The sequence below is a fragment of the Grus americana genome, chromosome 1 (genome assembly GCF_028858705.1).
Source record: "Grus americana isolate bGruAme1 chromosome 1, bGruAme1.mat, whole genome shotgun sequence".
Classification (NCBI taxonomy): domain Eukaryota; kingdom Metazoa; phylum Chordata; class Aves; order Gruiformes; family Gruidae; genus Grus; species Grus americana.
This window is the reverse complement of record NC_072852.1, coordinates 110,509,081-110,536,645: the sequence shown is the minus strand read 5'-3', so window position 1 is coordinate 110,536,645 and position 27,565 is coordinate 110,509,081. Positions and strand designations below refer to the sequence as shown.

General features: G+C 39.1%; 1 long non-coding RNA gene across 2 annotated transcripts; it reads right to left on the bottom strand.

Moving 5' to 3' along the window:
• Window positions 1-1,628: 1,628 nt before the first annotated feature.
• Window positions 1,629-27,565, bottom strand: LOC129215432 (uncharacterized). 2 transcript variants are annotated; one of them, XR_008580003.1, is made up of 4 exons: window positions 27,403-27,565; window positions 19,320-19,453; window positions 18,150-18,381; window positions 1,629-2,670 (listed from the first exon to the last, which is right to left on the bottom strand). It is a non-coding gene; the product is annotated as an uncharacterized LOC129215432 (long non-coding RNA). The 2 variants fall into 2 exon arrangements; XR_008579999.1 differs by having other exon boundaries at window positions 18,150-18,267.

Below are 27,565 nucleotides of genomic sequence, written 5' to 3'. Positions count from 1 at the left end.
AAGTGGCTGTGGGTATCTATTTTACTTCCACAGCTACCTTCCAGATATTTATTTTATGTAACCATACAGTTTCAGTAAGTCTGAGGCTATTAGGAGCTAGAGGTCTTCATTACAGATCTTCTGTGGAAGCTCTGCTAACTATATAGATTTTTTTTTCTTTATTTTTGAAGGAAAAGTAGATAAAACGTATTTCCCATTTAATTCAAAGGAGCAATTCTATAGGGATGAGGTTAAAACAGGTTAAGGCATCTTAGGATATTTAAAAACTGACATTTATTGGAGCATAAAAGCCCACTTTTATTGGCTTACTGCAGAATTTACAGTTACAGTTAAGAAGATTACCTTACAGTATATTTCAAAGATTTCTATTATCTGCACCGTAGTACCTTAGCTGGTAAAAAGTTTTTCTTGATGTATGTACATTACTGTATTGACTTGCACTTTACTCCATGATAGATTTATTCCTTTAAGTGACACTGAAAGTAATAAATATAAGACTTCAACTGAAAAACATTTTAATTGGCACAGTGGAGAAAGAGAAAAAAAACAGTGTATAAAATCCTGGCACAAGCAGTCTACACTTGTGGGATGAGGCCAGATTAGTGAGCAAAAACAGCTAGAATGGAGCTTCAGCATGCTGTTCATTTTCCAATAGTTTTGAAAAAAGAAAGACTGAAGGCCTGGTTGTGAATTTTTCACTGAAGTGCAAGCAGTGGTATATTTTATTGCACTATGGAAAATTGAGGGGTTTTCCTGGTTCCAAAAATATCCCACTGCACTATTTGCCACAGTTCAATATTACTGTGTGTGCTGCAATTTGTCATAAGAGTTCATTATGCTATGTAGAAGGGTTGAAAAAATAGGCAATAGCCATGTTTTTTAGTGATAACTTTCACACAGCATAAACCTTGAATAATTTGCAGTTAGATTTGTTCAAGTTACTAACACAGAGAGAGGTCAGGTCTTCCATATATGCAAAATGAGAAGCTCAAGGGCTGTTTAGCACTGAGGAGATGCCAGTTCTTTCCACATCCTATAGAAATGCACCAGCATTTGCAAAGCAGATAACTATTCATTAATAGCTGAGTAAAGGTGATAGGCAGTTGTAAAATCTTATTTCTGATGCTGGGAACCCTGAGATGATAAGGTATCAGATGGACCTATGGTCAAGGCACAGCACACTGCGCAGGTCCCATCCATGGTGAGGTACACCAGCTCAAAGATCATTGGTATTCTTATAGGGTCTTGGTCAAAATACAGATTTTTCAATCATTTACAGTAGTCAAGACTGGAATATGGACTTAGCTTTGAAGAGTGCCTTGGACAACGCACTCTAATATTCTTAGCTTATTAAAAAAGCTGCAGTTCCTGAACAGGTGCATATAATATATTTCAATTGAACAAGACAATATACTATATATATACTCAAGATTAATACACTTTGACTACATGTACATCTACTAACTATACATTTATTATATATATATATTTTGACTAAATAGCAATCACACAACATCCATGATATAGAGGCATTCACTTAGATTAACCATTATGTGGATCACAGGCTTCTTGTACATATTCTTTCAGGCTAACAGCTGCAAGGGCTCTTTAATCTTTCTTGTTGAAATCTGAAATAAAGGCAAGCTACTGTGTACAGACAGGAAGAAGGACAGCTTTTGGGGAACTAGAATTTCCCGTTAAAGTTAATATGAGCTAACATTACAGTTTTTAATTTCTAGCCATTAGTGATTTAGTATAATGAACCTCAAATCAGGTTTTACCTGGGGATATCTATATTAATGATACCTATATCATTTAGCAAATCCATGAAGTGTCTTGAATTTTCTGTTTTAAACTTGATTCCTGTCTCCATACCTTATACACTGTCCTGCTTGCAGGACTTGTGACCCCCATGGGGGACCCACGCTGGAGCAGTTTGTGAAGGACTGCAGCCCATGGGAAGGACTTGCATCGGAGAAGTTCATGGAGGACTGTCTCCCGTGGGAGGGACCCCACGGAGCAGGGGAAGAGTGTGAGGAGTCCTCCCCCTGAGGAGGAAGGAGCAGAAGAGACAATGTGTGATGAACTGACCACAACCCCCATTCCCCGTCCCCCTGTGCTGCTGAGAGGAGAGGAGGTAGAGAAGTTGGGAGTGAAGTTGAGCCCAAGAAGAAGGGAGGGGTGGGGGGGAAGGTATTTTAAGATTTGATTTTATTTCTCATTAGTCTACTCTGATTTGATTGGTAATAAATTAAATTATTTTCACCGAGTAGAGTCTGTTTGCCTGTGACGGTAATTACTGAGTGATCTCTCCCTGTCATTATCTTGACCTAGGAGCCTTTCGTTATATTTTCTCTCCCCTGTCCAGCTGAGGAGGGGAGTGATAGAGTGGCTCTGGTGGGCACCTGGCCTCCAGCCAGGGTCAACCCACCACAGAACCAGTCAATGAAAGGTTTCAGATGGACAGCTAGCTATTGGCAAGCCAATATATCGTGGCCAAAATGGATAGATAGACATCCGCTAGAGAACAGTTGTGTTTCAACATCCCTGATGTACAACTTTCTGCAGTTCCAGCTCTGTTCTGCTGGTCGTTTGTCTTTCAGCAGCAAGGCATGTGACACTGGGGTGATGGTCAAGAAGGAATGTAGATCTTCCATGTGTAACGATCCTCTGTTGGAATCAAATACAAATGGTCCTTATGTTTAGAGGGATAATAAAATAAATAAATATACTCAAAAGTTATAATCAGATCAATTCAGTAACACATAAATCTCTCATCCCTTTTACTGTTTACTAGCAAAGGCAGTAATTCATGCAGTTCTTTGTTATCCTGGCTTTAAGGCTCTGGTATTTTTGTAAACTGAGACTCTTCTGACCACCCAAAAGGGTGCCATTTTGGGTTATCTGAAATACAGATGCTTGCAGAGATGTTTCATTATGGTCTTTGTGAAAGTTTGGCTACCTAAATTGATCAGTGCCATGTGTCAAATTTTATTTCTACATGGTTAATTAGACCATGCCACATTTCCTGCTTTAGCTAGGTAGTTTCTACCTTTCAAATAAGCTTGTTTTAAAGATAATTTAAGTATCTCTACTACCATAAAAGCCATACTACGGACATACTGTTGAACAGGCCTAACAGAATTCAAGAATCTGGATTAAATAAACTGTAGAAATTCCTCCTACCTATTCCAGCAACCAACCAATTATATTTATTTTATTGACTGATCAATTACTTTAGCATATTTTTAATGGCCTTCAAAACTGCAAAGAACCAGCAGCATCGAACTGGGAGCACCACTCTAAATCAGTCATTGTGATCTGGTGATAATCTCATGTAACCCTTCCCATAGCCTTGTAAATTGGCCTGATCTGCTCATTCACATTATGTATTTGCAGTGGTACGGCTAATCCTCTCTATTTTTTTTTTTTACTGAAAGTAGTGATGACAATCATCAATTAACACTGATGACAATTGACAATTGCTTTTTCTATTTATTGATGATGCTCATTTAAGAAGCTTATTGAAATAGCAGACTGTTTCTTATTTCATTAGATTTTAATCCTGAATCAGCATAAATAGTGAAAATAATGATTTTTTTGGTCTTATGAATCAGATATCTCATGACAGTTTTCCATGGGAACATTGAATTTTGCTGTTTAACTATTTCTGATTAAAATCACTCAGATTTGAGATTTTCGGTTGTTTTGTGGCTGAGATGGCAAAACCAGACATCCTGGCATTTAGAAGCATTCTTCCCTTATTGAATCTTACATAAACTCTCTGTCTAGCCTAAATCACTTGTGCTGCACCAATCAGTGTCAGTGGGGGAGTAGGGTGCATTATCATTGATGCAGTGTAACATCCTAGCAGTAGCTCTCCATTAGAAGATCCTGACTCATGGGGTAAGGAATAGGTTATGCAGATGCTTTACCCATGAGGTTATGTAGTAGCTCAGAAGACATTGCGGGGCAGGAAGGAGTGTTTCATTTTTGAGGTTTTTTTTGTAAAATTGCTTTTAGTACTTATTATAGCCATAAGTAAATAACTTTTTCAGAGTTCAGACAGATGGGAATACATTGATCAGGGAACCTTTTTCCTTTTGACATCTCTGACCACATCTGTATTTCCATCATTCTTCATGGACTTTCTACCCACTCATATGTTATTAGAGTTGTGGTCTATCCAAGCATAAGTTCGCAAATCTGATGGGCATACAGTGCTGACTTCTATATATAGATATGTGAATAGAACGTGCTTTTGCTGGAGACTCATAGCCATAGTCAGCAGTTAACATATCTGCAATGAGGAAGGCAGGAAGTTACATTTATTGAATTGGAATTAAGCTTTGCAGGTGCCAACCCATAGAAGTTCACTGAAACTTCATGGCCAGCAGCCACGGAAATTGAATATCTGCTGAATAGGGTGTTAAATTAGCAGGGCTGCTGAAGCAGGCTTGCTGATACAACGTTGTCATATTTTAGTCTGTCAGAACTGTTTTGTGCATGTTTCTGACAAAAAAGATGAATTTCACATGACAGATCTCTTGTTTGGAGAGATGCAGGGTGATTAAGCTGTTAATAGAGTTTTTTATTATTCCTTTAGAAGTATTCAAAGAGTATTTCTTTAAATACAGCTCAACGTTGTGTGGCAAAGGTTGAGGCACCTGTGCAACAGTGAATGAAGGCTATCTAAATATGAATGACTAATTATCAGGGAACGGGAAAACACTAGTTTTCTTTCATAACTGAGATGGCTTCATCCTATTCAGAATAATCTGTTGGGAAAATAATTAGCATAAAGAAGATGTAGTTTTGATAAGTAACTTTGATGTTCATAATTATAGTAATTTTTGTATAATTTCTTTCATTTATGCTCATGTTTTATTTCAGCTTTCTCTTTCAGTCATAAAAGCTGATATTAAATTTTAGATTAAACCTATCTCACTGTAGACAGCCTCCTTAGGAAAAACTGTTATCTTTGTATGATAACAGTGGACTTTTAGCACAAATTTGCTGTTAGGATTTCTTTCCATCTCTCTGAATTTTTCTTTTACCATAATAAATTACATAGATTAATGTGTCAGGAAGGGTCTAGAAGTATCGAATTTAATATAGCATAAAAAGAAACCTTTTCCACTTTCTTTGTATAATGTTCAATACTTTTGACTTTATTCTAGACAAAAATGCATCATCTGAAGTGTTGAGCAAAGAGTGGAAATATTTGGATTGTTGTGCCATCCTAACAACAAAGGAGAATCTTCCTGACTTAGCTCCTGAGGCTGAAGGAGTAGTGTCTGTTAGAGGGCTCTGAAGGTTACCAGCTCATACTGTGCTTATTCTTGTACTTGGTGGTATAAAAAGGCTCTTCTGCAAGGCTCTGTAATGTATCTCAGTCAGCTGAGAAATCTAATTTCTTACAAAAAATTTCTTTACACAAAAATGAAAAAATTAGTTTAGACATTAGTAATGCTTTTCAGATCTATTTAAATATGAGTCTATTGAATAATTGCCACATCCCTCCTCTCATTTGCTGTCTAAGGAATTAACTACTAGGTTCTCCTAGTAGCTAATTTGGTGTTAAATTGCTCATATTGTTCCTCCTATCAGGGAACAGTACTGATAGGGAGGCTTTATTTCTCTTCTTTTACATTTATTCTAGTGTTTGTGTGCATGTGTTGTTTAGTGAGAATGCTTGGAATTCAGGGTGCTTACTCTCTGAAACCCTGCTTAAAAACATCAATTGTTGTGAAGTACATTCTATCACTTTTTTTTTTCCACAAATTCTATTATGTGTAAAAGGTTAACAGGATTGCCATAGCTTGTGTAGTTGAATTATACTCCTGGCTGCTCACAGCTCAGTAATTCTGGAGACACCTTTTTAGGTGGCTGGCTATACTACGAGAGGAAGACACACAAAATACAGGGGCATTGAAGGATGAACTGTTGCATGTGTCCCATTGACATCCAGGGGTACCTTTGTGCAATAGAATTATTGTCTTGCAAGAGAGAAAGAGTTCTGGTCTGCAGCTGTGCAACTGAGCTACAAACGGTTGAGCAAGGCGGGGAACTCATGACAGTTCCCCAGTGTAAACAGGCTATATATTGAGGATGGAAGCAGGGACAGGCTACAAAGGAGGAATTTAGAAAAGCTGTCCAGGCATGAAGGGATGGTGCCAGGAAAACCGAAGTTCAGCTACAGTCAGGACCTATGAGGAACATGGAGGACAACATGAAGTGTTTCTACCACTAGATTACAGTGTCTCCCAGACCTTTGCACTTAGTGGCAGGGTTCAAGGAGGAGAGCTACAAACAGTTGGTGAAGGTTGAGTCAGGGATAACCTGACCAGTACAAGACCTCGGGATCGTCCAAGGGTGATGGGAGAAATGGTCAATGTCCTTGCAAAGCCACTGTCATATATGAAAGGGCATGGAAATCACAGGGACACCTCTGATGAATGAAGAAAGGTAAATGTCACACTCATTTCAAAAAATGGTCAAGTAATCAACCCAGGGAACTACAGGCTGGTCAGCTGCACTTCAGTCCCATGGAATAATCTACTTTGGAACACATTTTTGGGCGTATAAAGCAGAACATGGTGATGAGGAAGAGTGCTCACAGATTTACCAAGGGTAAATCATGCCTGACTGGTTCAATTACCTTCTAAGATTAAATATCTAGATCTGTGGATTAGAGAAGAGTAACAGATGTCATTTACCTGGGCTTTATCAAAGCTTTTGACACTGCCCTCCACAGTATTTTTGTGTTCAAATTACCATGTTGTGGTCTGGATGGTCGGACAAAACTGACTGGATGCTTGGGCTCAGAGAGTGATGTAATAAGTCCTACTCTAACTGTAGGCCAGCAACACTGGAATACCAATGGGGTTATCCTAGGATCTGTCCTGTTTAACATCTTTGTCAATGAGCTGGAGTAGGTGATGGAGTCCACGCTCAAGTTTGCAGCTGACACCAAATTGGGATGAGCATTTGATACTCTTGAGAGCAGGGCTGTCATCTAGCGACATCTAAGACAGGCTTGAGCAATGGTTCAAAAGAAACCTTATGAAAATCATCAAGGGCAGATGAGAAGTCTTCCCCTTTGGAACGAAGAACCACTGGTAACAGTATAGGGTGGTGACTGCCACACTGGGGAGCAGCTCTTCTGGAAGAGCCCTGGGGCTCTGGCCAGCAGCAAGCTGAGCATGAGCCAGCAGCCTACCCTAGCAGCAGAGATGACCAGCAGCATCCTGGACTGTATGAACAGGAGCACAGCCGATAGATTGAAGGAAAGGATTATCCACCTCTGCTTGCACTTGATGGATCAAATCTAGACTACACCCAATTTTTGGCCCACTGGTACAAGAAAGATTCCAATGAACTGGAGAAAGTTCCACAGAGGACCACCAAGATGGTCAAGGTCTGGAGCACTTGCCCTGTGAGGAGAGGCTGATGGGCCAGGGCTTCTTCAGCCTGAAAATGTGAAAAGAAAGCAGTGGGGGGACGTAACAGCTGCCCGCCCATACCTACAGAAACGTCACTGAGGAAGCAGACACAGGACCTTCACAGCAGCACATCGCAGGAGAATGAGAGGCAATGGGCATGAGTTGAAAGAAGAAAGGTTCATAATGGGTATAAGGAGAAACTTCTTCCCTGTGAGGACAAGTATACAATGGAGTAGGTTGCTCAGAGACACTTCATGGACTCCATCCCTGCAGGTTTTCAAGACCGACCTGGACAAAGCCCTGAGCAGCCCGTATGACCTTATAGCTGACCCTGCTTTGAGATGGAGGTTGGAAGACAGATCTCCAGAGGTCCTTTCCAAACTGAATTATCCTGTGGTCTAAGGATGGGTTTTGAGATGCTCAGTTACAGGAAATCATTGGCAGAATGGTCTGTTAGTAGGTGAATTCCATTAAATACTGCTTTTCTGTGATCTTGATATGGTTTTATTAATTGCAAATTACATATTTTCCTAGAATATGGTAGAAATAACATAAGGATAGAAAGACATGTGGCAAATACACTATCTGATGCATTCTCAAGAAATTGATTCAACTCCAGTTCTTTTTTCTGATTACTTAGTGTTTTGGACATCGCAGATTAGGGGAAAAAAAAAATCTGTTTGGCTCTTTGAAGCCAGATTTCTTAACCCTGTATAATTTGCTTTCCAGAAAAACACACGTTTTCTTATTTTCTCTCTCCAACACATTGGGGTAAAAGGACTTTCTGCCACTCATCATCATCAGAAGCCTATGGTAAAAATTAATTTAATTAAAATGAAAATAATGTCCTTAATAATCAGAATAAGTTCTTTATTTTTTATTTTTATTTATTTTTATTCCATTTATGTCCAGTTGCTACTAGAAATAGTATGCAGTGCCTTCTTAGGAACTTGCTGCTACCCACTAGCTCTTCCCAATTTGCAACTGGCTTCTCAGCAGATTTTCTGGTCCTTTAAAATAGGAATATCCTCTTATTTCTCTAAAAAAATGCAAGTTTAACTTTCGCTTGAGGTGTACTTGCTCAGAATAATTTTCCTGAACATTCAGTTCCAGTTTAGTATTTCTGATGTGTTTGAGACCTCTGTACAGGAATGCTTTGATAGCACAGCTGTTTCCTAGTAGTTCCAGATTCGGGACCCTGAGGATAAAGTGAAAAGTCTGGAGAATATCATCAGGGAAGTCGCTTTTATTTCAAGGTCTGTTTAGTAAGAAGTAATAGGAGTGGTCCCCCACTTGTTTTCCTGTGGTGGAGAATCATTTCCCACTTCCATTCATTTTTGTGATAGGATGAAATAGCAAAATAAAGCAGATCTTTATCTGGCTACAATTCGAACAATTGCATTTGACAATTTGATTTTTTTGTTAAGAAAATTAGTAAGAAATCATCAAGCACACTGCTCTGTAATTCCAGCTGATGAGGTTATTGACACCAGTGCGAAAGAAATGCCATGAAAAGAGCGAAGATTAAAAATTCTTCTGGTTTTCATCAGTTGTGATGAAAAATGTAAATGTATGATAAATTGACTTGTAAAGTAAAGACATATTCAAAGCATCCAATTAGTGAGTCTGACAATTATATTAAAGAAATAAAGATGAGACAAAATGTTTGAAATGTTGGCTAAATGATAGCAGTGAGATAGTGTGGCAAATAGATTCAAGCCTTCGCTAAAAGCTGCTTCACCACAGCGATGAGAATCTATTTGATTACTATCCTGAAGTTAACCATAATCCATTGCCTTTGTTGGCTGCACATATTGAACCAGCATCAATAATTGCCACACAGCTGAGACTGGTCTTCAGGCATACAGTGTTGTGGTTGTCAGGAAATCCTACAGGCAGAAAAGGGACCTGTCATGTCTCTGTTCATTTTCATTTTTCAGATTCTTCACTCTTTCTCAGTGTGATAGAATCATACAATCACAGAATCGTTTAGGTTGGGAAAGACCCTTAAGATCATCAAGTCCGACCCTTAACCTAACACTGCCAACAGTTAACACTAAACCATGTCCCTAAGTGGCACATCTACGTGTCTTTAAATACCTCCAGGGATGGTGACCCAACCACTTCCCTGGGCAGCCTGTTCCAGTGCTTGACAACCCTTTTGGTGAAGATATTTTTCCCAATACCCAATCTAAACCTTGCCTGGCACAACTTGAGGCCATTGCGCTTCCTTCTCCTCAATACTTCCTATTTCTTCCCTTGTGTCATCTCTGTACCTATGTGTCCATTTTTCTTTTCTCCCTCACTCTGCATACAAATCTCCAACTTGTATGAGACACTGACACAAAGACTACTTTACCACCTGATTTCTCCTTTCTCCTAATTCTCATATTTTAACATTTCTCCATCACAATTACCTGTTTCATTCAATTTCTTCTCCTCATTTCCACTCTACCGTGATGCTTGTTTCCCCAGTAACATCTAATGTAAAAGTATTATAGTCCTTTAACCTCCATTGGTCAATTTTAATAGTAGTTGAATTTTGGAAATGTTTATTATACATGCCATATAATGACTGTGTAAGTAGAGTAAAGTCTCTTAAACTACTTTGAGACCTCAGTGTGCTCATGGTCTTCTAACTGACAGGAAGAATAAAGAACTGAAAAGGCTGTGTAATGTAGCTGGTCAATCTAATACGTATTAGTCTTTGGTTTTGTTTGGCTGTAATTTTGGATCTTTCTGTACATTGTTTTTGCTTTGTGAAAACCAAAAGAATACAAAGCTCAAATGTTTTAGGACCATATTGGAAAAAATGGCATGCAAGTTGCACAATAATAATAATAATGCAGCAAAGCAGACAGAGACTGTAGCATTTCAGGTCTAGATTTATCCTTCAGGTATTATTTGCTGGTACAAAACTCCAGCACACGGTTCTGGTACAGAGAAAGATGTTTCTGGACTAAAGAGAGTGAGTTTGAAGCAAAGCTCCAATGCAGACAAATACATACGTAGGCAGGAAAGACACTGTCCTTGATGAGGAAGTGCTCAGAGGATTACCAGTCAAGAATATTCAGCAATTATCCATGCTGAATTTGTGACATATTAAACCTTTGCACAATATAACCAATGCTTTAGTCTTACAGCAAGCCATTATTTGTTCCGATAACAAAAGATGAGAGATTCTTCTGCCATAAGTATGAACGAAGATAATTTGTCATGCTAAAACATCATTGATATTGCATCCTTAATATATCTGCTCTGAAAAAAACTGTGTTTAAACTATCATAAAAACTGTATTTGAATCATTATGGTAAAACTGAGAGAACTCTTCCCTTAAAAGCAGCAATATTTTTCAGTCTAAACAGCTGCCAAAAAGCCCCTCCATTTTAATGTGTTTATGTAAGATTACCGTCATAGCCTGCATGCCGTACTTGCTTGGACAATTGTGTTGGTGGATGTCAGTTTTCTTGGTGAGTGTCCTCTTTCTGAAAGAACCTTAGAATGCCTATATTTGAAACTTAAGGATGCTATTTTAGGTAAATCAGTTTTCTGTTATTCTGGTTTGTATATTCTGTTTGTCTCAAACCACAGAGTTAGATATCATATTCAGGACGCACCATGAGTCAAATTATGTCACTCTGACTTGAACAATCCACAAATGGCATCGAGCAGGCAAAACTGGTGGTGTGAACTCCAAAATTGTGTTATAGGCTTTGGCTCAGAAAATTCATTGAGACACTGTTGCAGTGACTTGTCCCTAAACAAAAGCAACAAAGGCACTCAGAGATGCATTTCATATTGGAATTGGACTCTACAGTGAATCGTACCTATCATTCAAAGTAATTCTGAATACCATGTTGTCAGACTAAACAATCACTTCAAAATACATGTTTTATTGTTCATCTGTCTTCCCTGATACAAAACAGGGAATCTATTGATTTTTTTTGAAGCCAATTTTTATTGTGGTGCGAGGCATCACAATTGCTATTAACTATAATATTGTATGGGCAGTGAAATAGTCAGTGCTATTAGTTAATGTGCAAGCAAATATCGACCAGTAATTTTCAACAATAAATGTAATCATACGAGACGTGAGTGTTTGTTCAGCATTTTATTTTGACAGTCCAACAACTGAAGAAAATCTCAGAGTTGGAATCTAGCTACCATTAAAATTTATGCAATGATTTCTATCCATCTAGGTTTGGCAAAACTGGCTGTGAGCCAAAGGTCTAATGACTTTAGCTTCAGAAGAAAATCAATGGTATGCAAATAATTATTGAATTGTCATAGGCTAAGCAAAGCAGCTCAAAGATTTAAACAAAAGGAGGGGGTTTAATTCAAAGAACAAAGACTTGCTACTATTTCCCTTGAAATGTAGGCAGTGTTTGTGTCAGTGGTCTTTTTGTTTTGTTAGCAAAAAATACTGGGAAGCTAAATGGCAGGCACGTTTAAGACAAAATATAGCTTCCTCTTTTACCGGGAACCATGTACATTTTTCTGATAGGAGCAGAAATATTTTACTTTTTGCATGTGAGAGCATTTCTGTAATAATCCCTCTGCCATGCATCAGTGCAGTGCTAGGCACTGTGGCACAGAGCCTCTCCTGGTACCCACTGGTTTCAGCGCTGCTACGTCCCCTTTCCGTGGGGAAGGCAGTACCTCTCGGGCTGCACCCCAGCTGACGTCAACGCTGAAGGATAAATGCAGTTTGTAACCCAGTAAATGTGATTTTGCCATTCCTACCAGAAGGCCACAGGGCTTTGGCTGAGCTGGCCTTAACAGGTGCCTCATGGCCTGGGAATGGGAGTGGCTTGCTCTGGTAAAATAAGGCCTAAATTTACAATATAGAAAGGAAATTTGTATTTGTCAGACCAAGTAATTGTATAGCTAGGTGAATCTTTAATGCTAGAGGTATTGTTTATTTGGTGATCTCCTTTCAGGCATAAGTAATGTCCTTTTCAAGATCTGAGTATTGGCATTAGATAATGTTGCTGGAGACCTGCAGAGAAGTGAGAAATATTTGCTGCCTATTTTGTAGTAACACAGGATGTGGTGAAATGAAGCAGAAGGGTGGCTGACCTCTTTATTGAAAACCAAATGATTTTTCTGTTAACATTAGCCTATACCACTAAAAGATGAAAGATTTATTATCAAATTACTAGGAAACACAAAGCATTCAATTAAGATTTGAATCTGTGGTTCCATGTTCTTAATTCTTCATCACAGGCAGGTCTTTCATGAATCACTCATCATTTATGAAATTCATTATGAGAATATGCATAATGTTGATTTTCTCAAAGAAAGAATTAGAAGGAAGTCAATTATTTCAACAGACTATATTATTTAAAAAATTATTTCCCGTCAGTTTTGTCAGTTTTCCTCAGTGTGAAATTAAGTATAGAATAGTCATATTCAGTGTAGCTCCCCTTCGTTTATTTTAAATTAACAATATTACATCATAACCTAATAAGCATGGTTAAACTTGCCACTGCTGGGGCAGGCATGGGGCTGTGTCGGGTCCCAGGGGGTGTCCGGGCTGCCCGTGCCCTGAGCGGGGCTGAGCTGGGTTGACCAGGCGCCCCGTGGCCAAGTGCCCATTGCCCAGCCTGTCTGAGCTCCAGCTCTGCCAGTGCCGCCGGGGAGGGGGCTGACAGCCCCAGCCAGTCCCTGACGGACAAACGGCCCCTGGCCGCTACTGGGGGGATGCGGGGCAGCTTGCACCCCTTCCCTGGGAGTTAGGGGGAAGGGAGCAGGCTGGGGTGAGAAAGTGTGTAATGAAGTGGAATGGGACACGAGATTGAGGACACCACCACAGATAAGGGGTAAATACTAGGAAGGTGGTTTTGTATATGTAATGACTTTGGCTGTATTACTAGTGAGGCTTTTTTACATTGGATAACATGGAGTATTTGACTATGAAAATACTAATCGGACAAGCAGTAAATGTCATGCTCCCTTTACCCATAACAGTATTTTGAGTGTAAGAGTATTTGCCACAGATGATACACCCAAATTACATTATGCTAATTTGTATAACTAATCATTAATTTGTTAAAAAAATTACACCTGTATTTTAGAAAGTGCTTGCCTGTCCTCTTGTTTTCTTTGAACAGCAGCAAGACACATTTCAGCATCACAAATACCTGACTTTCTCACTGACTCCAAGGCACGTATCCTTGCAAAATGCTTGAGAAACAGGGAAACTACTGTACAACTTAGCACCTTAGGCACAGAAACAGTGATTTAACTGTGGTTCGTAGAAGTATGCGGCGGAGTGGGGAATTAAACCTTGACACTGTAAGGCTCACAGTTGGGGCCCTGCTGTCACTTACAGCAAAGCTCATCTATAACATTATGCATTCCTAACAACGTTAGTGACCATAACACTGGCTAGGAGTTATGGGGAGAAACGGAGCCAGCTACAGATCTTGAAAGGATCTTGCTCTCAGATTGCTGGCTGTTCAGGAGGAGCTCATGGTCTGGAATTGTATCTGGTCATTTACAAATGCAAGATCTGTCTTCAGGACCTCAGATGTGAGATGGTTCATGTCCGAAGAATCATCTGCCTCTGGGCAAGAGGGGTTTTGTGTACTGAACAGTGGTAGATTTTGTAGTTCTGTGGAGCTGAAAAAATCCCTAGCATGCACAGAAGCATTAAGTTGCTGTTGATAAGAAAATGCAATATCCTCACCCTGACAAGATCTGTGGTGGTTGTGCATGACTTCACAGCTGACATGATCAAACTTCATAGCTCCCACTACCACTCTTCATCTGTTCTTTCATCACATTGCTGTCCCAATGGCACAGAGCAAATCAGGTGTTTTCCTTTTTTTCCCCCTCAGAGTGAGAGGTGCCCTGGCAGGGAAATGAGCAGATTCCACAGGAATCACTGTCTCTCTAGCACCACCACATAAGACTCTAGAGAGACATCTGTAAGATAAAGGATATCAGACGATTTTTTGTCAGGTCCCACAAGCAGAAGTGCAGATGGTACACTGCTAGAAAGTATTCGCTAATAGAATATTCCTTCTCTTTCAGTTTGAAAGCTTTTAAGTGTAACAGATGGCAGTACTATCAACATAATGTAAGATAAGGGACATTGGCTCATACTGGAACACCACTGACCTAATTGATAATATTTATGCACTTGGAGACTTTTTTTTTAAATAACTTGATTCCCTTAATCAGGCAAGAGTTACTTCCAAAGAGACACTGTTGTCGTCTGGAAGTCATCTGGAAACTATTCAAACGTCGCAAAGGTCAAATTAAATGACTGGTCTTATTTCCAGTGTGATATATTTCAAACCATAAGATCCCTTCACAGCTGAAGCAATTCTGAACCTTTGCTTACAGAGGGAGTGGATGTTTCATGAAGAATTATCAGGATGGTTTTCTGAAATCAGGTGAAAGCAAGCTGGCAGAATTAGAAGTATCCTATCGGTGCAGATATTGATTCACTTGTTTTCTCTGTCTTGGTTTCAATACTTATCACTCAAGTAATGGCAAATAAAATCCAGTCATCCAAATTTTGGAGGATTTCAGTGTTCTGCATGCCACCATTTTTTTTAAACAGAACTATTATTGTGTATCTGAAACAGTAGAGCACATGGACTAGTACTAACTAGACATGCATTCAAGACCACTGAAAACATTATACCGAAAGCACAATCCTACTTGACCCCCAGTTAATACACATTGCCAAAATTTTGTTTGGATTGTAATTGTTGAGTTTGATTTTTCTTATTAACCTATCTTATACATAATGATTGATGGAGCACTGTAAGATCTTTAAATTTTGACAAACAAATCAAATATCTTTGCTACAGAATCCAATCTGGAATCTAAACCTATTAGCTTTTTAGGATATCTCGCCAGTAGGAAATTATTTAATCTATTTATTTTAATTCTCCTGCCTGTAGGACATCTCTCTATGTCTTGGAAATAACATTTGACAAGGACTTCAAGATTATAATGTTAGGATTATAATAATAATTAGATCCATTTGCAGCATTTCCTAGTCATATTATAATATAATAATACTGTAGTAAGAACTATTCAGTGTTTGGAAGAAAGAGCCTGATTGTCCTCGTACAGTTGGTGCCAGATTCTCAGGTGGTATAAATCAACATCGCTTCCAAGAGCTAAAGATCTTGGCTTCTATTTGCTATACATACTTTGTTTACAACATTATTTCAGAAGCATTGTGATGGTAATTCTTTCCCTGGCAGTTATTATTTTTTCCGTTTGCAAGTTTTCTTTCCTCAGTGAAGGAGGGTTTTTTTTCACTTCAGCATCAGTTTAGTAATTTGATACATGATGCTCAGTTAGCATCAATTTTACTGACAAGAGGAGAGGCCTTTTCGATTCTATGTTGTCCCAGAATAAATACTATAGGTCCGTCATAAGTAGTAATGATTTTTAATTTCTTAGACAAACTAATAGCTGTTAGACACTATTTCCGGTTCCATATATATTGATATGAGCACTGTGTTAAAATGTCCTTCTGTCAGACATCTGACCAGAAGCAGGTTTTTCTATATATTTATACATACAAAATGAAAGCTTCCACAAGAAGTAGTAATGCAAATCACTGAACTTTGATTCCCTGTATTCCAACTAAACTGGTTGACAAACTTCTCTTCTGCTAAACTTTTTCTGTTTGTAACTTTTCTGTTAACAGACCTGTTATTAGCTGTTAGTCTCCTGTGCAAAAATCAAGTTTCTTGTCTCCCAGTTCACAGTCCTTACAGACTTTTAATCTACTTACAATTCCACTTCTGCATTTTGTATTGCAGTTACACCTGTTCGCTATATTCCTTCCTTCCTGAAGATCATTTATGTCTTTTCTCATTCTTTCTAAAGAGCCACCTGTTTCCTGAGGTAACAGGGTGACTGTTTTGCTGCAGTCCTCCATTCTGCTCTGTTGCACTGACTTGTTCGTTTACTTCCCACTGTCTGAAATTCACTGGCACAATCTGGCCCCATGCATCTATTCCCCTCTCTCTGTGATGCCGGTCTGCTCTTTGCTGAATCAGGCGAGTATTTTGTCCTTTATACAGGGAAAATCTTTAGTTATGAGCAAAATTTGACCTAACATAAGAAGTCTTAAAGACTCACATTTTTCCACAATTGGTATTAAATTAACCCTAATCCCACAGTAGGTCTTTTCAGCATTGGGCTTCCAAAATTATAAATTGAGCCTACCTAACAAACAAGTCATGATATTGACTGAAAAAAACATGTTACGTGACACCCGTAACAGTATATTAATACTGATAATTGTGAAGATTGCAGAAAATAGAGTTTCTTAAATGCAGGAAGTAAGGTCTCCTTCTGCACACTTGCCTTGGATGGGGTCATTTACAAGTTTTTTGTTCTAGCCAAGGTCTGAGCCTGGGAAGATGTCCAGAAACAGCGCAACAGGGCAGTACCTGCTCAGTGGGATGGAGTGTGGGTAGAATCCTGTCTTGTACTGTGTGAACCCTGTTTGGGAAAGGGTGATTTTGACTATGAAATGGATTTCCACAAGAACAGCAGAAAGTTTCACCCAGGAGTTGTGTTCTTTTCGCATACCGAAGCATTGCAACAAACCATAGAGTGAAATGTCACTGTCAGAGGAGGTTGCAAGAATATATTAGAAATGAAAGTGTTAGCTGGTTTTGGCATAGTAACCTCTATCCTCTGAGATGTAGTAGTAGTAGCTTCATCTGGAACTGTTTAAGGTGAGCAGTACTCGAAGACAGTGAGTAGGTATTTGCTGCCCTGAAGGTACCATTTCTGGAGCACTACTATATACAGTACCATCAGTCTCCCTGCAGATCAGACAAGAACTAAGATGTTAAGGCTGCTAAGGCATACTCTCAAGCTGCTGGAGTATTCTGGGTAGCTTAATAAGCCAAAGTAAGCAACATCTGAAACAAAAATGTAATGAACTCTAAATGGCCCCAAAGGACTTTTAAGTGCTTTTAATTGTTCAGCCAGTTTCTTTCAGTGGTTGACCACTGAAACACATTGTTTGCTGCTCTCAAATAAGGAATGATCTCAGTTAATGACAAATACTTTTCATTAATTTTCTTGAGCTAATCAATCAGCTTACTTCTTTGACCTCTCACCTGAAAGGCAACCTCTGACACCATAAAGTTATTAGAACAGAAAACAATGCATTGTGTTGTAGTGAATGCATTTATCACTTTGTGCTTGTAAAATTTTAGTTGGTTATAGGAAGAAGTCTGTAAATTCAGACAAGCTGTAGGTCAAATTTGAGTTCCTCATCTTAAGTTGATGGAAAAACTGATGGATTGTAAGTGTGTCTCTTTTTTTTTTAAGCTGTGATTTACAAAGCCCTACAAATCATCACCATTTCAGTACATACACTTGCTATGCAATTTTGCTACTCAGTCACTTCAGAAATTGATTGTCAAGGCTCTTTTGTGCTTGGTTTGTATGAAGCAGAAGCCAGGTCACTTTGCTAATTATTAGGGATAAGCAAGCCAAGCCAGATAGACAGTATTGTAAGACAGTAATAATAATAATAATAGTTATTGGTGTAAATTTGAACAAGTTTCTCTAATATTAAAGAGACTTTCTAATGAGGGAATTGTAATAACCCATAATGTAAGAGCAGAACTCTTTCCTGCTCATGTTTTTATATCATTTAGTACCTGATAGTCCATGGGAATGATGCTGCCCAAATTGACTACTAACCTGACTCATTTTTATACACACTCCTCAGCTTACAGCTTGCTTGTAATGTCCTTAGACTTCTAATGTGTCTTGTCTTCTTTCCATGGGGAAAAATGGTGGAAATGTCATCCATTCACCCCTGCAGAACCAAGAGGAAGGTAGTTGGAATCACAGAGCAAGATGATGATGATGTGTGTTTTCAGTCTCTTGAGATACTTGTTGTGTTGAAATATACCTAGCAAAATGCCTCATGCTGAAAAACAGAAGAGGCAGATTGTTGTCTTTAGACTGCAGATATGACTTGGGTGAGGAAACTTGGGATTGTACTATCTCTCTCTCTCTCTCTCTCTCTCTCCCTTGTTTCTCTTATGTTGACTGGGTGGTGGGCAGTAAAGGGCAGGCCAAAAGGGCCATTGTGATGCTATTATTTCCCACCATGTTGCACTATTCCCAGCTGACACCTAAACGGTTTCTTAAAATTGCCTGAGCAGAGATCAATAAAGCTTCTTTAAAAATAAATGCAGATTTCTATTGGTATTTCTGTCTAAGAAATTGTAGAGACATGGAAAGGAAGTCTTTAGCCACCAAGGTGCCTAAAACCGAACAAAAAGTATTGGAGACAGAGTAGTGACAGCATAGGTTTTAATTTGTTGGGTTTTTTTCTTCCCTGTAAGTGAAAGGAAGGGTCAAACTGTGTGTTGCAACACATCCAGAAGATTGATGGCTCATGTATTCTGTAGGGCAGGTATGTGATGGAGCCAGACATCCTGGTTCTCAGATCACGCATCCTCGGAAACCTGTGTTTACCCTCTCCGTGCCTATCCATCTAGCATTCCCTTCTCGTGGAAACCTGAGTAGCCAGGGCTCCTTCCACCGTAAAATTACATTGTAGCTATGAAAATACTCTTCCAGTCCTATAGATACAGGCAATATCTGCAGGGTCACAGGCAGTGGCCCTGGTTCTCCACTGTTCTTCAACCTGTGAATTCACTGTTCTGAGTGGATTTGTTGTCCCGTGTAGCATAAAAGATCAAGGTTCACTTCCTAGAACTATGAAATACTTTCACTGAATACAATTCATATTACTGTATTCATAAATCCTTTGACAATGGCAGATATCTTAGATTTCCCCACTTTGTATATTAAATTTAAGTAATAAAGCTTTGCTCTTTTGCAAAAGACCTAGCATACCTGTAGAAGGAGAAGTACAGGAGTAAGTGGCACTCATGTGGCTCTTTCTGCACTTCATTTACATCCCTTGGTTTTTTGCTGCAAATGCAAACGATCAACTTGAAGGTCCAAGCCATTCTTTTCAGGCTGAGAAACTGCAAAGTGAATGAAAATGTTAACTGAAGTCTTAGGCATCTCTAGCTCAAAGAAAACTGTTGAAGTTCCTCATTTAAAATCTATCATCTCCTTCACACAGTGTGGCTGGAACACAGCAAGGACAAGAGACAGAAAGCAACAGCTTATTTTGGCTGTGCTTTACTTTGGGAGAGCTTTTCCTCTGCACAGTTTTACTGAAAAAAAAAAAAAAAAAAGTATTTTAAAGCCTGACTAACCTGGTAACGGTGTATATAAAGGGGAAGCTGTTTTGGAGACGGACAGGGTAGAGAAACAGAAGATTCATACAGAGGAGCCTCGGGGCTCACAACCAGAGATCGCATGAGCTTGGGACAAGAAATGGCTGTCTAATAGTTTGGAAGGCAATGTAATCACTGGTTACTGTACCTTTTACTGTATACTATGTAGTAATCTTTCAGTGCTGATGTCACAGGATTGGTATCTCCTGTCAGAGGGATACAGGAGGTTGTATTATCCATAAATTGCAATTAGTAAGGAAGTAATCAGTATCAGTAAAGCAACTGAGAAAACAGGGCATTTCTGTTTACAAAGCAGGGATATCATAACTAAGGCACACTCTAATGAAACACCTTGCATGTCATTAGTTATGCATTGCAGATGGGCTATTACGTAAGCACGCTGTGGGAAAGAACAGGATAAAGGAAAATATGATACTATAAAAAATGATGGGAAAAATAGTAATGGGAAATTGAACTTTTCATTCACCTTATGACTAAAAACATTTTTACACAATGAGACACCTGGTATTCCACTAGACTGAATTAGCAAATCGATATTGGTGGAATATGAGAAAGAGAATACGAAGCTGCATATTTTATTTGCATTCTGCCAGAGCTGATTAGAATAGCATGTTCTATGCAATGTTAATGATTTAAGCAGAAAGAGAATATGTTTTTAGAAAAAGAGGACAAATTCTTGACTCCCTGGCTGAATGAGTTATGTGAGCTTTAGCATATATATGTGGTCAATACTGATAGGTCCATATATTGCTTACTTTTACACCATTTACCTACATTTTCAGGGAATCTTACCACGTTTCAGTTATAGGAATTTCTGTATCCTGCTTTTCATAAATGTTACTGCTGATTCCCACAAGTCCTAGTCTACTCTCTTTCGACAGAGTTGAGGGTAACAATTTCATAGACCGAAGAAGGGGCTGGCAATTTGACAGGAATTAAAATGAAAGGAGGTGGGAGCATTTCCATCTTGCAGCAGAGCCAGAAGTAGCACAGTTGAATCAGCAGAGCGCTGAGCCGTAGCTGCTAAGCCAGTCCAAGACTGTAGCAGTGTGGCAGTACGCTTAGGGACGCGTGTGTCTCTGGACAGCATCGCTCTATACTAGATGACTATCCCTGTCCTGTTCGGTACCAATTAATGGGTTCTCTGAACTCTTCTTTGCTCAGTACAGATGTCCCTATAAACCTTCAGAAACGTAAAGTCCAGTGTCCTTTTTTTCAGGTATTCAGCTTAGAAAAGTTGAATTTTAATCACACATTTAAATCCATCTTTAGAAATCTTACAGTGGTCATGCCTTATAAGGTCACTTAGCTCTATACTTGATAGTAGAGACCCTAATCGTTTGTAAACAAACGATTAGATTTTTAGTCTCACTATAGTATGTTGGAGTCTTTGTCTTATATATAACGAAGCCACCGGCAAAAATAGTTTAGCTATAGGGTTAATTAATTAAGCACTGGCCAAGCTTAACATTTGAGAGCAAAAGCATGATTATTACAAATGATTCAAGTTACACATTGGTCAATGCTGCATTAAACATGGCAGATCCATTTAGATATTATGGAGTCTTGTGATCAACTCATTCCAAGCTGTTTCTTAGTGATAATTTTTAGGCTTTGTTTATTTTGATACATTGATTTTGTTTACAATTATATATTTTTTACATTTAACCCATGAATTAATCAGAATATATTGTTGAAGCACTTTATTTTTCAGATGTGTTTATTGCTGTTTCTATTTGAAAGCAGAATGCAAGATGACCATCCATTTTACTTTAGCAATGAAAATTGAAGGAACCCTGCTCATTTAGTTTCTCTCTGAGTGGCCCAATAGAAATTGACATTTTCTGCATAAGTAATTTTGCAGCACAAGAAAAAGATGCTTCATCTGCAGTTTTTCATAAAAGTTCTCTGTGGACTACTTTGCTGATAATTAATTGCTTTGCGCAGCATCTATGTAAGGTAATGATGGACTAGGACTCCTATAATTTTACCTTCTTCCTTTTTCCTGGCAGGTATCTCTACTCCTCTAGACTTTTTATCACCTACTTTGTACCATCTAAACCATGTGCAAATATATTACCTCTTCCCCAAGCAAGATCCTGCCTTTCTTCTTTTTTCAAGCATACCTTCCTCATCCACAACCCCATCACATGCAGTCAACTGCATTATGTAGCTCAGGGTGGCTTATACATAATGGGAGTGGAATTTTTCTTAAAGTCCCAGCAATCCTAATCAAACTATCCATGACTTTTAAACCATATCCCTGCATATATCTTGAGTTTCACCTGTAATTTTTGAACACTCATGACTTGTTGCTAATCTCTGAATAATAATAGATTATTTTTTTCTGTTGGTAGTATTTTTATGTGGTAGCAACTCTTGGTTTAATATACAAGTGGAATCATTCTAAATTGATAACAAAAGTAGCCTTATGTTATTCTTGAGTCTTATTTTGTAGAAAACCTGCTGAAACTCCACCGAGGAACCCAGGTACTATTCATGATCCCATTCTTTATGGGGGAATAAAAAGGCACTCTATTTTAAAATAAAGTAGTTGTACTTCAGTGGCACAATAAATTAAAAGCAATCACGCAGAAATGACGGTCAAAATTCAAGGTGCATGCATGAAGAATATCCGTAAATTTTAAAATAAAAAGGACATGATCTTTTCAAAATTGAGGTGATGGAGGGAGAAGTTGAGTCACAGAAAGATAAGAGAGTAGCCTGTGGTCACCTCACAGAGCAATAGCAGAGCCAAGCATCCAATGCAGCATAAGGCCCTATATTCTGGGATCTACTGAATATCTACTCCACTGAATTTGCTACTACTGAGTGGAGCTCTGAAAGAACTAAAGGATATGTAAACAATATATTTGGTCAAAATCACCCTGGATTTAATTCCATTGCCTTTACCTTGTCAAAACTACTCTGCAGTTCAGATTTCTCTAAATTCATACACAGTTGATGAATCCATTTGATTCTGCTAGATATTTTTTGCCAAAGGACAAAACCAGTTTAATCTTGTTCTTAACCTTGGTGGGGGGTTGTTTGTTTTGCTTTAGGACTATAACATGTATGTCAATTATTAGAATAATCAGAGGACTATCTGATGGAAAAGTCAGGTATGTGTAAACTGAGAACATAAGCTTAATTCCTGTGGCAGGTCCTTTCAACTGTCATACAGCTAGCTGTATTCAGCAGCTGAATAATTTGGGATCAGCTGCGTTGCTGATACTGATTTATAAATACTAAAACTGCATCAAATGAAATTTTCAAAATCGTATTAATTATATATTGTTAGGTGAAGAACCAGAGTGTAATGACAATAGAAGAAACTCAGGATGTCAAAATAATAGTAATAGGACTAAAACAAAATATTGTTCAGAGGAAGTGAAGTTCCACAAGATCCACCACAGCCACAAGAAATAGAAAAGTAAAAATCACTATTTCAGAACAGAGACATTCAGGTTCACTCTGAGATTCCACCAGGTGGGACATCCCATTTTAGGCACCTGATCCACAAAGGATACAGAATAGATTAAGGAGAATACACAGAATATGCTGCAATGTTAATTGCTTAGGAAGGCTTGGTTTATTTATGAGTTGCAAGATTGAATAGCAAGATAATAGGTCACAGCTCAGACAACACTTGAAGAGTACATAAAGTTACTGTTCGCATCATTTCTCTCTTCCTGATGGGACTGAAAGAATTGTTTCATTTACTGCCCATATGGGATGAGGACCTGAACAAATGTACAGCTTATTACCATTGCTTCACTATACGCCTGATGCATGCAGTTTTAGAAGCAGTGAAGGAAAACTTCTCAGTCTTCAGATCAGCGTATAACTTTGTCAAGGGACAGGTCGTCCTGAGAGCTGAAATGCCATGCAAAGTATATGTAACTGAAGGAGAGATCCAGGGGGATTTGTCTTCCCCATATATCCTTGCTTCTGAGTCTCTGTGCTCACTTGAACAGAGGCAGTGCATGTCGGAGTAGTCTGAAACTTTCAAACCATAGGTTTGCAACCTAAAAGAAAAAAGCTGTTTCCTTTCCTGCTGTAGTCATTTGTGTGAGTTCATGCAAAATGTGTGAATGAACTCTTTCCCCGTGCTCTTTCACTACATGTTCCATTTCCCTATTTTAAACTGTCCAAAAAAAGCAGCTGAAACCTCCTATCATGGTCCCTCCAGCCAATTCTGCAGTGGGTGGTACTCTCTGACACAGGGGTGGTAGCAACCAGCTAAAAGGAAGTCATAGCTCCAGCATCTACTTGGTTAGGGAAAGTACGTCAATACCCTAGGAGGTATGTAGTCAAAAAACAGATCAAGAAGATTATGCTGCTACAAGGAAGAAGGTAAGATGCGTGCTAGTGTACTGGGGAGTTCCTGAGCCTTTACATTATCCCTGGTGGATTCCTGTTATCCCGTCTGAACCTTAATGGGATAATCTGCCCATAAAGCCAAACGCATCTTAGGTTGAAGAATTCCTTGAAATACCAAAGACTAGACAGCAGTGCAATCACGTGGGTGACTTTTAAGCCTACGAAGAGAAGAGCTCTCCCACAGTCGCGGAAACCTCATGCTGGGAGTCTGCTTTGTGCCTGTGGCTGCTCGTTGCTGTACTGCAAACAGGGACTGACTGTCAAAGGATTAAAGGTCTTCTGTGGGCAAAGAGAGAAACACACTCTTGGGTGTTTGCCCCCATTGCCCTTCTGTGGTGTGGGCTGTCTCACTATAGCTGTTCAGGTCAACAGAGTGAGCTGGCTCACAGATCTCTGTGAAAAATAACCGACAGCAGGACAGGTTACTTGTGGTTCAGGCGTCAGGTCAGTTCGCTAGCTGCATTTATACGACGGCCTCTCCATGCAGTTGTCTGGGTGCATAACCAGGGAAGGCAGAGGGCTAAGAGAAAAAGGGTAGAGCTGTCGAAATAGGGAATTCTTAAGCTGGTTTCACAGCTTGCAGACATGTTATTGTGAAACACCAGAGTTAAGCCATGGCTTGACATGCAATAAATCCTATCTGAGGGCTTCCAGCCAGGATCAAAACACTTGACCACACACTGTAAAGCACTTGACTTAATTTTAGCTCACTCTGCTGATTTAGTTTTCTTCAAAAAAAATCTGATAGATTAACTGATTGGTTAGCAGGCTTTATTATAGTAGACCAAGTGCCGGTTCTCCTGCAGCTGATGTAAGGCTGACTGAAAGCTCCACATTTTGTGTGATCAGGCTGACTTCACATAAGCGTGGCCAAACTTTTCCTGGTGATAGACTTGCCAATACACAGATTTGTTGTTTATGATGGTAAAGCTGTGCCTTTATCCTTGTGCGCCCTACGGAACATGACGTTGGACCTCAGGCTAAAGGCACGTAACACACCTAGTGAAAGAGCATATTTACATATACCAACTGAAGCTTTACTCAATGCTAGTTTGTATTTGCAAGTGTGTGGCTCTTGCAAAGGTCTTTTTTATATAAGTCACTGTTCTGGAAACTTCTAGGATGAACTAGGTATCAGACTTGAAGTTAGATGTCCCCCAAAAAAGAGTTAAAGTTGGAGGAATATAATCCAAGTTTAAAGAATAAACTTTACCTAATCAGAGGATTAATGACAGGATTTCATGTGACGTATTTTTGCTTAAACTGCTTGAAAGTCTTCTCGGTATAAGGGAAAGAAGTTATTGAACCCAGGCAAAAATTTGCTTGATAATAACCATACAATCTTTTGTCTGGCAAGTTCCTAAATGTAGGTGTTTAGCGTACATTGCCTTTCCGGTTCTTTCCACACTGTGTTTTCAGTAAACAGACAGAAATGAAATGAGGATAGTGGATATTTCTCTAAATTACTCCACTTTCCCAAATGGATTCATATTGATTTTGTGAATGCATCTTCCAAACAAATAATCTGTTTCTGCCAGCTAGATGTGCCACTCTCTACTTCAACTTAATTACCGCACAATGTTGCATGAGATTGAAATAAAACCTTGCTAGTTGAAAATGAAGAAAATAAGTTTTATCACATCTTGGTACATTCATGTCTTCAAGCAGATCATAGAATAACTACTGATTGATTTATACTTTTTCCCCTCTTTCCAGGAAGTCAGTCCTCCCCAGTCAAAATGTTTGTACGGTGTTCCATTGTACCCAGCTTTTACAGCATTGCATTATTGGCTATGTGTGCCAAAGCTATTGTTACTTCCTGATAGACTTATGTGTTATCTATGCAAATCCCTTGCGCTGTGTACACAAATCATGCTTCTCATGAGCTTAGAAATCCCTTAAGATAGTGCTGCCTGAATCATAGCCTTGCTGAAAATACCTTTTAGGTTTTGAACAGCTGTGCGTTTGAGCTCGCTGCTAACGTAAGGCAATTGGAGCATCTGGCTAAACTTTTTTCAAGGTTTGCTTTGGCAGTAGCGTAGCTGATAAATATTGATGAATCCGTATTTGAAAGAACAACTCTGTGCAGAGGTCTCGTCAGAGAGGGCAGGCAAGGAATATCATTTGGAACTGCAGAACTATACATCTGTGTTGGACAGAGTCTGTGTTGTTGCTTTGCTTGCTGTGCGTTAGGTGAAAGGGACCAGTTTGGAACAGGGGGAACTTTGCCTCTTTCTTCTAGTTCTTTCCTTGTGCACTGGCTGAGATGGTACCCCGCAGCGGGAGTTGATGATTGTTCCCTGGAAGGTGCAAGCGATATTTTGGAGAGGGGCGCTGCTACAGTGCAGTGAGGCAGGTAAAGAAACCAAAGGGGAAATACAGAAAAGGAGGGAGTACAAAGAAAGACTCTGCAATCCCAGAGAATTTGAATACACATCTTAGGCATTTATGCAGTAATCGTTATAAGAAACTGGCCAAAGCTCTGGCTCAGAGTCCTAGTCCCATCACTGTGTTTTAGGAACAAAAGACTTCCAACTTCCATCTCATCCTAGGTCTCACGTAAGACAATTCTGAGAACCAGATTCCCAGAAGTTTCCTGCAACAACTTAATACAGAATGATCTTCCCCCAAAGCATTATCTAATATCTGGGCCAGTAGTGAGGTTAAAACAGATATGAATGAAAATTAGTCTTTGCAAAGAGGAAGTGATAGATTCCAAGAGAAGGTCCCATCTAAATCTAGAAAATTGCTTCTTTAAATTAATTAAAGGAACTTAAGGAACGTAGATGTATGCTAGAGTTTCCAGACTCAGAAATACCACTCTAGATTGTACTAAGGGAGGAGAGAGAACAGGCTGTAGTCTTCATATATGGAGAGTGCTGCTTTGACTGTTTCTCTGCTGAGTTATAATTCTTAATATTGGCATTGTGGTTAGCCTCATTGTTTTATCTTTAGCCTTATAACCTTGATAGTTTACTGAAAGGTCAAGAGCTTAGAGAATCTAACTCATCTGATTCGACCCCTTTACTTATTGTTCAGTTTCTAGTGAATATGACTTGCAAAGGAAAGCTTGAAAACATGACCCTATTGTGGTTTAACCCGGCAGGCAGCTAAAACAACCACACAGCTGTTCACTAACTCCTGCCCACCCAGCGGGATGGGGGGACAATCAGAAGAAAAAAGGAAAAACTCATGAGTTGACATAAAGATAGTTTAATAGGACAGAAAAGAAGGATAATTATAATTATAAAAGAATATAGAAAACGATGCAAAGCACAATTGCTCACCCTCCACTGGCCGATGCCCAGCTAGTTCCTGAGCTGTGGTCAAGCCTCCGAGCCAGCGTCTCCCAAGTTATATACTAACCATGACATCATATGGTATGGAATATCCCTCTGGCCAGTTTGGGTCAGCTGTCCTGACTGTGTGTCCTCTCAGCTTCTTGTCCGC